At 42.5% G+C, this 13261-nt stretch overlaps 1 protein-coding gene across 1 annotated transcript in view; it reads right to left on the bottom strand.

Moving 5' to 3' along the window:
- The window catches only part of CKAP5 (cytoskeleton associated protein 5), a 58661-nt gene extending 57074 nt beyond the window's left edge, over positions 1-1587 (bottom strand). Inside the window, exon 1 of the mRNA XM_033148702.1 lies at positions 1494-1587. The gene's annotated coding sequence lies outside the window, so the exon portion shown is untranslated. The remainder of the gene's footprint in view (positions 1-1493) is intronic.
- Between the last annotated feature and the right edge of the window lie 11674 nt (positions 1588-13261).

Here is a 13261-nt window from a genome sequence, read left to right as displayed (position 1 = left end):
CACCTGAACAAACTGACAGCAACAACATCCACTGACCACCAAGAAAGGAAATGTGGTTGGTACTGCAGGCTATCAATGCTGTCATTAGTGCACCAGAGCAAGTGAACACCAATGGTTTATGGGAATGGCAACTGCTTTTATGTGAGCTCCTCTGCCCATTTCTCCCTAGAAGCAGCTACTGACAATCATCACTGGTTCACAGTGGTGACAGCTGCCCTAGCATTCATCACTGCTCACTTTGTCATGGGTGAGCAAGGAGCCATCAGGGGTTCCTCTACTTCTCTGGGAAGCCCCTACCCAGGGCTTGATTCTTCTGGCAACTGCCATGGCCTCAGGAGAGCCCACTACCAACCACTACCTGTCTGTAGAAGTATCCATCACAGCAGCATGATTGGGTCCTCCTGAAGGTATACTACTCCTCTTCCCCTCTAGATTAGGTACATGTTACGTTGTGAACACCAATGCTTGTGATAGCCTCTCTTCATCCCTCAGAGAAGCAGTGTCTGGTTGTCAACTCATACATGCAGCAAGCAAGCAGCACCGGTGGAAAGGGAGGGGACAGACAAGCAGGTCCTGTTTCTAGTCACCAGTGTCACTCACCCTACTGGGCAAGTGAGCTAGCAGCAATGGCAGCACAGAGTGGTATGGTGACTAGAGTTGCTCACTCAACTGCCTTCTCCCCTTCACTAGAAGAGCAGTGGTGGAACATCTGCTTTGCCTGCAGAAGGTCCAAGGTAGGGACACCTGCCTGAACCCCTATAAAGTTGCTCCCAGTCAAGACAAACAAGACTGAGCTAGATGAACCAGTGACCTGACTCAATACAAGAGCTTTTTGTATATTCCTAGTAGTGACTGGTACTACCTGCTTGCTCAAGTGGGCAACTGGCAGTAAGCAAAATTCTACCCCCTGCCCCATGCCTAACCTTTGACCAGGGATGGAAGGGGAGATGCAAGTGAGTGAGCTTGCCTAGTGAAGGGGGGGCATGGGGCTTCCACCAGACAGCAAGTTGCTGAGGGGCCCCCCAAACCTGCAGCCCTCAGCAGTGCATGCCCACACCAGATAGAGATGACTGGAGAGGGAAGCCCTATTACGCTCCGCACCTCAGAGAGAGTGCAGAGAGTGAGGGCTCGTTCTACAGGCGACGCCGAGATCGGTGGAGGGCCTTCCGTAGCTGCTGCTATTATTACTTAATAAATTTGCATGCCGCCCTTCATCGGTAGATCTCGGCGAGGTTCACAACATAAAAAATACAAGATAAAAAAACACAAAATACGCAACAAAAACCAAAAACCCTCCCTCCCCTCAAGAGTTTTGGAGCCCATCCTGAGGAACAGCAACTAGAGGACCAGAATGGCAGTAAGAACGAGGCGGAGCCCGGCCGCCTCAGAGAAACGGCCTTTCTCCGAGCTCCGCGCCTCGGCCGTCCTCGCCCAAGCCCCCCTTTCCATGCCCCTGCTGAGGCCACCCTCTCATGCAGGCGGCGGGTACTCACCTAGGCCACGACCGGCCAAGCGGTAAGGCAAACCTCGGGCCGCTCCTCAATTGGGTTTGAAATCACCGACGCAGGCCACACCTCCCAATATCCTCGTTCTCCATTGGCCGCCGCTATGCCCGCCCTTGCCCCCAATCTGACACTCCATTGGACGGTTTGAATCCGGCCCTGCGCCTGTGTCCCTACCAGAGGGGGCTGCCCTCGGCGGCAACTCGCCTCGCGGGCGCTGCCCCGCGGCCGTTTGTTTCCCGAGCGACGCCGGCTCGGCTTGGAGCAGGTGCCGCCGCCAGCCGAGAGGGAGACGTCCAGAGTTTCGCGGAAGTTCTCGTGCTCAACCGCTTTCTGCTTGAAGAGTCCAGAGACGAAGTGGCGGAGGAGGAAGCCAAGGCGCTCTTCCGCTCTGTTTAGTTTCTAAAACGGGAGCAGTATAAAAGCCTCGCAGCTACCTTAGAATGTCCCTTTTCATCGCTCCTTGGCTTTTCATAGCTGCGTGACAGGCAGATGTTCGGGTGGTGTGTTTTCTGGCATGGAGATGGTGCAGCAGAGAAAGCTCCCCCCCCCACTGCTGGATTTACTTACATAAGCTAAACAAGCTATAGCTTAGGGCCCCACTCTCTTGGGGGCCCCCAAAAAATGTAAAGGGGAAACAACCTGGATGTACATTTACAAAATAAAAGATAGAAAACAAATAAATAAAACCTACATACAGCAACAGTGTTTTGTGTTGTGTAGGCTCCTATGATGTACGGTAAGTAATGGCCCCCAATCATTTTAAGTTGGAGCTTAATAGGAATAGGAATAATTTATTATTGGCCAAGTACATTTTCCAACATACTTGGAATTTGTTTTGGCTACATTGCAATGTAAACATACAGACACTGTTCCTCTCACAATACAAAGAAGCAGAGAAACCCCACCCATATTTTACCTCCCCTTAAGCTATACAACTATGAATTTAACAATTTAATGGCACAAGGGAAAAAACTATTCTTGTGCCTGGCCGATTTTGTATATGAAGTCCTGTAGCGACGTCCAGATGGAAGTAAATCAAGCAGATGATGACCGGGATGTAAAGGATCTGCTACAATTCTCTCTGCTCTCTTCCTAACTCGGGTAGCATAAATTGTCTCTATTGAAGGCAAGCTAACACCAATTACCCTTTCTGCAATTCTTACAGCTCGTTGGAGCCTTTTCTTGTCTTAATAATTTCGCTATTAATACATTTCATAATTGTATTTCACTATTAATATACTTCTTAATTGTATTTCAGTTCAACAATTACTTTGATAAAATACGTATTTTGTTATGTGCAAATGGCTTTACATACCTATTAGGTCCATAAATTACCATATAGCATATATTCAACACAAAAAAGTGACAATTTGTTGTTGACAAAGGACAGCTGGACATATAAAGGGCCCCATTAACTTCAGTAGCTTAGGGCATCATCAAACCTAAATCCGGCCCTGTGCGTGATAGGCAGATGTTCAGATGGTGTGTTTTCCAGCATGGAGGATGGTGCAACAGAAAGCTCCCTGACCTCCTTGTGTTTCTGCCTGTTGTGCATTTGCTAATAGGCACAGGAGGAAGCTGGGTGGTGCGTGGTTGCTTTAGTAATGAGGGCAAAGGCCTTATTGGTTATTACTTAAATAGTTAAAGCTTACTCTCACAATATTTCACATATAAAAATAGGGGCACTTTGTGTGCCAAGCCACAGATAGGAAAGGAGTCTGTCCACGCGAAGAGGACATAACCAAGTAGACAGTGGTAAGAAAAGCATATTTCATTTCACCAGCAGAAGCTAATTCACTGCAACAAACAACCACTCTAACAGGCACTATTGGAAGTTTGGACAGAATAGGGTTAAAAGGAATTGGAGACTGCCTTAATAATCCTAGCACACTTGCTAGTACCTTTCTTTGTCAATGTGCATAGCTGTCAACTATGTTCCCTTTTTTTAAGGGAAATTCCCTTATTCCAAATAGGATTCCTCACAAGAAAAGGGAAAAGTTGATAGCTATGAATGTGCATCTGCATATTTGGATATAATCACAAATACTACAAAATGGTAATGAGCCTCCAGTAATAAAGTATTCTAAATGGAATTAAACTTGGGTTAAAGCACCAGACCTTTGGAAACTTCACCACTCCGAGAACTACTACTACTACTGTTAAATTGATTTGAAATGGAAGATGCCATTCCACAACTGGAGTGTCAAATTCATCCAGGTTAACACAGAAAGTCAAAGAGAGGTTTAATACAGGATTCGGAAAATAATCACAACTTTTTACTACACCATGGAAACAAAATGGAAGTGTGTTAATATATAAGATCTGTCATGATTTGAAGACATCTTAAAGCAGGGCTGAAAAAAAGTATTTTGAAATTTTAAGCAGCAATGGAATTTATTTTTAGGGAACTCTTCCCCACCACCTGCTCTGAAAGCACAAAGCCATATTTATAATTGCATTAATTATTGTGAAAACAAAATACACATTGTTTATTGTATCTCCCCCCAAATTAATTTAAGTCATAAGACAATGTTTCCTCTTTTTCTGAACCATTTAGACACAGTATTGAGATAAGTTGAGTTCATGACAAGTGTGTCAGCCTAGTTGCAGGTTTACTCAGAGGTAAGTCCCACTGGGTTCCATGGAGCTTACTGCCAAGTCTGCATAGAACTGCTGCTTTGGGTGCCCTCCCACTCTTAATTTTAGTTCACAGCTTTCCCAAATCCCTCCCTACCCTCAAAAGTTGGAGGCATCACTTACTAATCTCTCATTAGTTCAGTTGCATCATGTGGCTCTGTTCAGCTGTCTTTCCTTCTCTCTGTTCAGTCGCCCTTCCCTTAGCCCTTTATAGAACTGCTGTGTCATGCGTGCATGAACACTCATATTCAAAATGCAAGTGTTCAGAGCAAGGGAATACAGTAAATGGAAAAGGCGGTGGGGTATGGGAGAGAAGTGATCATGTTGGAATCCACACACATATAAAAATCGTTTTGGAAAAATTTTTTAATGCGTTTTTAAAAAATACATCGAATTTTCCATAAGACTCACCATCGCCATCTAGTGTCACATTGTATATTGCACTCAAAATGTTTTATTTGCAGCTGTATAGCCGAGTCCTGGGGACTGGAGAGTTTACACCTCGCATTCCGCTGCTGCCCAGTTATGCGTAGGCAGAAAGGAGGCAGAAGGTATTGTTGCATCAATGCATAAACATAATTTTCGAGGCAATCACTCCCATTGGCGCTGCTTCTCATTTGTTTACATCCATTACTTTAAAAGTAAGGCATGCCATCTTTATTAAGAGATCTTTTAATGGGAAATATATTTTGGAAAAAGATATATAAAGTAGATTCTGAGTATGTGCTTCAACAAGAAACTTCTAGTTCTGTAAAAGAAATCAACCACATAATATTGTCGGACTCCCCACCCCCATTAGATCCAGCCAGCATGGCTAATGGCCAGTCAGGGATGTTGGGAGGTGTAATTCAACATCACCTGGATGGTCAAAGGTGAACAATTTCTGCTATAAAACATCGTGAAATACTCTTATTGCACCCGTTCAGTTCTCGCCGCTTTTGCCCAGTCTTTCAAGAGCACTCCTTTCTGCCGCCTTCTGCCATGCTAGCGGCGTCTAGGCTTTGAGTGACGGCGCAAGATGACCAATGGAAGCTTCACAGATGACATTTTCCTAGATTCGAGCAGCCAATCAAGAGACGAGCCGAGCGGCGAAGTCCATTTTTCTCCCTGCGTCTTTTAAGCAGAGCAGCTGGATTGACGCCGCCTCTACGTCTCAGTCACAACAATGACGATCAGGACAGAATAACAAGATCAGGGCGGACGGGTTCTTTCGTCCTGACTGTTGATGTTGTCAGGGGCCATGCTTTTCTTATTCTTGCTTCACCTTCCCTTCCTCCTCCGAAGTGAAGGGGTGGATTCCAAAGACCGTTTTTAAAAGCCCACAACTGTAGGCAGCCGCGTTGTTTCATTGGGGGAGATCCAAAAATAACAAGAGTAATAATGTATTAGGGCCAATAAAAGAGAGCAGAGCAGTGAGCAAGCTTTCCAGTTGTTGTAAACTTCAAGAGACTTTTCATCTGATTGGATTTTAGGCAAATGAAGGAGCGAGGAGAGGACATGATGAAAAAGTCCGCCAAGTTAAAATAGCATTAAAATGTTCCATAGACTAAAATGGCGATCTTAACTTGCTTAATCATAATAGCACTTGCTTCAGAGAGTATGTGCATAGAATTGGGTTCTAATTAGGCTAGTTTTGCTTTGTGCAAAAAGCTTTCAGGTTGAAGTAAAGGTTACTGGTGCAGAGAATAGTAAGAACTAGCAGTTTTTAGGTTTGTATGTTTAACTCTTCATTGTTGTCTTTGGTGCAACCTAGTCATTTTTGCACTAAATGCAGCCTAACCTAAGGCGGCAGTCATATACACATTTACTTATAAACTGTACGTGACTTATTTCTGCCCTACCCATGCATGCATAGTGGTGTGTGTATATACCCAGTGTTATCTGCTTCTCTCCTTTCCCCCATTTCTTTTTGTAGATCATCCAGCCTGCTGAAGGGTCTTGAGGATCTCAAAAGCTTGCACACTTCTTTTTGCCCCAATGAAGGTGTCGTTCTTTATGGTCTGATCCGTTTTGAAAAACTTGAAAGCTTGCTAATTCCCACCACTTCTAAGCCAAAAGCTATTCCGAGGCCTCTGGAGTGGAGGCAACATGCCTCTTCCTCTCCTGTCTCCTGGCCTTTTTCAGGAGGGCCCAAGAAAAGAGATGCCCTGCTTCCTTCTCCTCCCACCCACTCATGTGTTCCTGTTGCTTCTTTATATAATAAAGTGATAAAATGCTGAATTCCAGCGAGTGATTAATGACGGGCACCATTCCCTTATATGAGAGAAAATAAAGGAGACATTGTGGGACAGAGATAAATAAAGGATGCCCTGTGTATCCCACTGTTGAGATGCAAGTTTTGTCTCCTTGAACTTTATCCCATAGAACTCAGTGGATGTCCATTAAGCAGTAAGCCACCTCCTATTGGCATGCACCCACTCTGTTTTAACACATTTATCATTACCTCTTAACCTTAGGGGGAGGTCTTCACTAGGTTTTACTCAGCGTAGAAATTAATCAACATGACCAAGTTAGGTCCATTAAGTAATACTTAGCTGTTTTCTGAATCCCTAGGCAGTAATCAATTAACGGTTGCCCATCATCAGCCTAGGGCAGGCAATTAAGATTAGCAACTCTGAAAACAGTTTCTAAAACGGATATCTATCCCATGAATGTTTACATTCAGACTTATTTGATAAAATTTTGTTCAGCGAAATGGGTGATACAAAAACTTTTGATATGAAGAGCATTTTTACCGGAATCAGCTATTGATTATGGCATGACTGGTGGGTTCAGGCACCTTGCTGGTAAAATTCCAGGCTATTTGTATTTTAGTTAACAAGGAGTATGACTTCCAGAACAGAGATGATTGATACACACTTCTGTCTATGAGCCTTCTAACATTCAATTTCTTTTGGACTACTTTGAAGGATTCTAGGCTGTACTGAGTCTCCCTTAGCTTCTAGAAGGGTATTAGATAATTGTATGCAATGATAAAAGGGTATTACGGTATATCCCTTTGTGGATCCTGCTTTGCATATTTTAATCCATAGCAGACTGGTATATACCAAAGTTAATGAAGCAATTCAGAGTGTGATACATGAGCTGTTCCCTGTTGTAGTCTCCTTAATTGTATATACCATTTGTGTATGTTGCGTAGATGTTACAATGGTGTCACATTAAGACTGCAGTCCTATGCAGTTATTCCGTTGAACACAATAGGACTTCTAAATGAACACGTACCTCATCAGGCAATCTTTACTCCTACTTCTGGCCTTGTAGTGAAATCATATCATGTAGTTACGGGTGCCTCATCTGCTTTAGTACTGAACATTTTTGAATGTAAGGCAGGCCTGGTACAGATGTGAATTGTTATGTTTCCAATTCTAGAAAATGCTTTAGACTCAATACAATTTGACTACATTAACTTTCAACTCCACCTTGCGGTAAGGCGATATATGAAGATGGAAGAACAGTACTGTCTTCAAGATTACCTGCCCACCGACTGTCTTGCTAGAGTGGTGCATGCTCTAGTTATCTCCCGCTTGGACTACTGCAGTGCGCTCTACGTGGGGCTACCTTTGAAGGTGACCTGGAAACTGCAACTAATCCAGAATGCGGCAGCTAGACTAGTGACTGGGAGTGGTTGCCAGGACCATATAACACCAGTCCTGAGAGGTCTGGATTGGCTCCCAGTAAGTTTCCGAGCACAATTCAGTGTTGGTGCTGACCTTTAAAGCCCTAAACAGCCTCGGTGTTGTATACCTGAAGGAGCATCTCCACCCCCATCATTCAGACCGGACACTGAGATCCGATGCCAAGGGCCTTTTGTTGGTTCCCTCATTGTGAGAAGTGAGGTTACAGGGAACAAGACAGAGGGCCTTCTTGGTAGTGGCGCCCGCCCTGTGGAACACCCTCCCATCAGATGTCAAGGAAATAAGCAGCTGTCTTATTTTTAAGAGACATCTGCAGGCAGCCGTTTAGGGAAGTTTTTAATATTTAACGCTGTATTGTTTCTAACACTCGATTGGGAGCTGCCCTGAGTGGCTGGGGAAACTCAGCCAGATGGGCGGGATATATATATATATATATATGGTACCAATATTCAAATCTGTTTACTCCAAGTAAAGTGGTTTGGCAATTGCCCTTACTGTCTTGGTAGGTGGTAGGTACAGCCTTGTCAACTATGGCAGAATTTCTAAAGCTGGATGAATAGAGCTGCTTTTTCCAGCCAGAATGTGGATGATATAGCAAGATACAAGAACAATGAGCCTTTTTAGACAAACTGGAATGGACCATTGCCAGTCCCACAGCTGAATCCTGATGTTTGGAAAGAAGCATTTTGCCGTTTCCTCATTTCACATTCACAAACCAGTGATGTAAAATGTTTACCATAAGTGAATCGCCAGTGTTCTTACATAGAATTATATGTTGATAGTTCCACTTTGTGTTTGCAGTAGCACATTCCCACTGGTTAATTAATGTATTTCCTAAACAAACATGGATTCTACTGGTTTTTATAACAACTAAAGCATATTGGTTTGTAATTAAATAGAATGTTTATATGACCTAACAGCATAATTCAGAATCTTTGCTCATATACGTTAGTCCATATTCATGGACATGGAAGTAACCAATATGTATGTATAAGAAATATTTTTATCCGCTCCACTAAGGAATAGGACCAACCAAGCAAGTATGAGGATTTTTGCATTCTTTTCCTTTCTCTGCTAGGAGAAAGGAAGTTATTTCTATTATCTGTAACTCATTGGATAATGATATGCAGATCCCTAAGCAGCACAGGAGAAGTCCACTGTTGTTTCTATTTTAATATAGTCTTGCAAAGGGTACAGAGCTGATATTTCAAGATTTATATGCAGGCTAAGAAGAGTAAACCAAATCTTTTTTCTTTTTAGTGATTATAACGTTTTAAGATGACTGTTATAGAGTAAATTAAGAATTCTCAGGCAAGAGAAATACATTCCTCTCATCTGATACCCAGTAAGTAAACTTATTAACTAAAATAATGAAAAGTCCAATAAAGTTCAATGATACCAAGTGTTCTTTTTGCAGCTACACAAAAGCTTAAGTCTTGAGGTTCTTGTGTGTAGGTGGAAATGCAGGCTAAATAATGTTAATAAAAATGTTTTCCACATCTGACCATAAGGATATCCATGCAAAATGAGGACATTTTTATAAATGATACTGTGAATTTTTACACTGCAACTTGCCCTTTGTGAATACTGATCATATACTTCTTACAGGGCCAATGAAGGGATCTGCTGCATATAAACCATGCTTATAGTTTTTTGTGCCAGTGTCTGTATGTGATGTGTCTGTTATATCTGGTTTGCTATTTATCCCAAGGGTCTTGCATGATGCATCACTGTATTTTATGCTGCTTGGGGCACATATTTTTGCTATTTTTGAAATATATGTGCTGCCATTCTCTATGCCAGCTTGCTGTGAGGAAATATATAGATCTAAGGATGAATGTAGGCTGAGATGTCAAGTGCTGGAAATATAATTTTTAGGCTGGCCTTCAGAAGATGAAACTGATCCCATTTGAACACAAAGCCTCTTTGGATGTCACTGCACAGAAGATACATGGCCGATTTACTGATATACAGTACTGAACTTTGGGTGGACATTATTTTACATCTACACTTGAGAAACCGGGTGCAAGTCAGGACAGAAAAGTCATGCCAAAGACATCATTGCCAAGGTCAAAGCTGACCCACCAGCAAATGGGAAAAAGCCATCTTGATCTGTTCTTTGGCAAAGGATGTCAAGTTATGGATGCAGCTGCAGGTGTCATCAAATCCACAAAATTAGTCTGGGGCAGTTAGGTACTCAATGTTTAAAGTTTGAAGCTGAAAGTCATAGTTTTGTCCATTAACAGAATGGACCCCAAAATGGTCAAATAATTGCTTCTGGACTAAAAATTACTTCTCTACATCAATACCAGCTGTGGAGTATGTAAGTAGGAACAATCTTGGCCAGGTTAATAGAAATTAATTTTCTAACTAGCTACAAACTTTGGTTAGTAATTATTTTTAAATTAAACTAGTGTTTAGCTTTATTAAGGAAGCTAATGAGGTAATTAGTCATTATTCTGTAAGTTCTCATTTTATTTGTAAGAATCATTTCACGTTTTGAATTATTGTAATCTGCTCATCTAGAAATGTAGTAAAGCACTGTAAACTTTCAATTTGGTTTGATTTATGACTCATGATTCTGGGATCAATCAGTATATTGAGAAATAGGGACACACACTGAACTAAAAGGGAAGCACAGAAATGTAAGGGACAAGAAGCAGAAGTGTGTACATTCTAAGTGATTCATTTGTAAACATTTAAATTGCCAGCATGAGAAATGCAAAAACCCTCTAAGCTTCATGGGGTCGTAATAGGCTCTGTGAAATGCCAAGTTAATACCAGAGGGAAGCAAGCAGCAGCCCTACTAACTTGAGCTTCAGACATTTCTGGCGTTAGTCCTTGGCAGTGCCATAACCTGCCATATGTAATATTCGTAACAGTTAATTCCCATTCCCCTGCTTTCACCCGAATCCTAAACCAGTTATTTCTTCAAAGGTGAGATGTGATGGGATCTGCTTGCTCTGGTCCCAACTCCGTTGCTTCTTCAAATGAGATGAGCCTTCATGTGGCCGGTTTGGGTAGCATTCGTGATTCACAACTCATGAGTCCAGCAGAGCGATTAAGAAAAGCTAAATTTATATTAAATTATCATCAAACCTAAAATACTGAGCGTAGTAGTTAAATAACTTGGGGGGGAGGCGAAATCCAATCTCTCCAGTGAGTAACATTTAAAACCATTACACAGAAAGGTAGGGAAATTGCTGCCAACAGCTCAAGACAGACAAGAGGCAGGATGTTCTTTTTACATAGTTAATCAGTGCTCACGAGATTGTCCCCACTTCTGGCTTTCCACAATCTGCAAAGTCCAAGTGCAATGAGACTTTGCTTCATCAGCATCAGCAGTGAAGAGTCCCATATAACCAGCAGCATTGGCCAAAGGCTGCTTGCACATCTCATCACTGCTTACTTCACAAGTAGGAGTAAAGCTGTAGGTACCATTCTTCCAATCTTCTGCAGCCATTATGAGGGGTCAGATGGGTCGAGGGAAGGGGTTTCAGAAAGGAGGTCATTATGTAGTCTGTAGACTGGAATGTGCAATAAAGTTGCAGAAAGACAAGTGGAGACATTAGTGGCAGTGGCACTGTCTCTGTTGATTTACTGAACTTGTATGAGGACAAGTATTTTTCAATTATTTCACAGCCCCCGTTTTTAATATTGTTTCTTCTAACTGCAACTGCCTATATTCAACACTTCACCCTGGCCTCGTGGCCCTCATCAGTGCCTGGCTTCACCTTTCCTAAACTCTTTTTTTCAAATGCACATGGCCTTAATTTTGTCCATGGTTTCAGCAGCAGGGCTACCCTATCCCCACAGATCTTGCTGAGACTTGTCTTCCTCATCTTCAGCCTGAGGAAGCTTCAGTGGAGCCAACCCAAATAAATATATATATTTAAATTACAATCTAATATATTCCCCTGCAAGTAGGGGGAAAGCCTAATAACAACATTGCTCCAAGCCCCAGTTCTAACCAACATTTCATAGGGATAAACAACAGCAAGGGATCCCAGAGTGATCTAGTCCAGCCTCCTACAATGCCTCTATAATTGAAAAGGCAACAGGATATAACTAGCACAATGTCTCTCCAGTGCTGTCTTTTTCAAAAGGGCTATGCTTGACTTTGCCCTTGTGCATATTACCATTTCACGGCCCAAGAAATTGATATAATTTATGTAAATGAGAGATCTCCTCAAGCCAAAGTCCTTTGTCATGCTACTGCATTTTCAAGAGAACATCAGTGGGCTAGGCAGGGTGCGTGACTGTTTGCCTTCCTGCAAGTGCTCTCCGCATTCTTTTACATGGTTTTTTTTTTGTCTCCCCTCACCAGACTCCCCCAAAATAAAGTGAGCCTAGTGTGGATGACTCCTGTAGATGAGCGATTTTAATAACATAAATACAGCTAATTGGCTGAATTTGGACTTTAAGCTGCCGTTTTTACATTTCCGATCCTCAAGTTCTATCTTTTCGGATGGGTCAGAATCAGATGCCAATGGAAAATAATGGCTGAGGGAAGAGAATGCAGAGAATATGGTAAAACACCACGGTGGGGGTGGAAATCACTTATGGACTTGTGAATGCAGGCACAAGAGCTGGTGTGGTTCAATACATGGATCTCTTTGAAAGTATGAGAGACTTAGGGTGGAATCCAATGCTGCACAAATGGACTTCTGCTCGCATAACAGAACTTCACATTCTTCTCTTGTCTCCCACATCCCCCCCAAACTCTGCAGCAGATTTTGAGTGGATGCAAGGGTGAAGAGAGGAAAGTGAAGCCTTATTGCACAGAGAAAAGTATTTTCTGCTGATGCAGAGACAGCAATGAATGCAACTCTTAGTTCACAGGGACAGCTAGGAGAGCAAAGCACAATAAATGTTGTAAAGCAAGCATGCAAATAAATTGAAAGAGAGTAATAGCAGGTAAAACAGGAAAACAGTTCTGAGGTTGGACAGTCAGAACGAGAGAGTCTTTGATGGAAGAATATAAACATGTCCTAGAAAGACTTGCTCACAGTACTGAAACTTTTAAGCACAGGTTGATTTTGCCGTGTGATTCTGCAGAAATAGAGCTTTATTCACGTTTTCTTGAAATACAAAACTCGGCTCCCAAAATAATTTTAATTTATATCTTCCTCAAGATGAGAAAGCAAGAGGTTGGGGTTAATTGTCAGGAATGCCGATCTTGCACCGAAACTGGCTTGCACCGTTCCTACTGCAACCCAAAATTCCACTGTTTTGTTTTTACAATACTGAGTGTGTGCAAACATGCCCAATATGTGTGGGCGAAGGCAACAGAGGATTGCCAGCAAATGTAAAGAAACATGATGGAAATAGCAGAGGTGAGCAGGGATGGAGATGGTAGAGGGAACAGGCAGAAGCACGACATGTCTGCTGTGGACCATCTAGAAGGAAAAGGTGTCTGTGACAAAGATGCACTACTTATAACTGCTTCACACACTACGCAGCAACCAACACAATTGCCACTGT

This window comes from Lacerta agilis, chromosome 1, assembly GCF_009819535.1.
Source record: "Lacerta agilis isolate rLacAgi1 chromosome 1, rLacAgi1.pri, whole genome shotgun sequence".
NCBI lineage: Eukaryota > Metazoa > Chordata > Lepidosauria > Squamata > Lacertidae > Lacerta > Lacerta agilis.
Note: the sequence above shows the minus strand (reverse complement) of the source record. Positions and strands in the feature narration are given on the sequence as shown.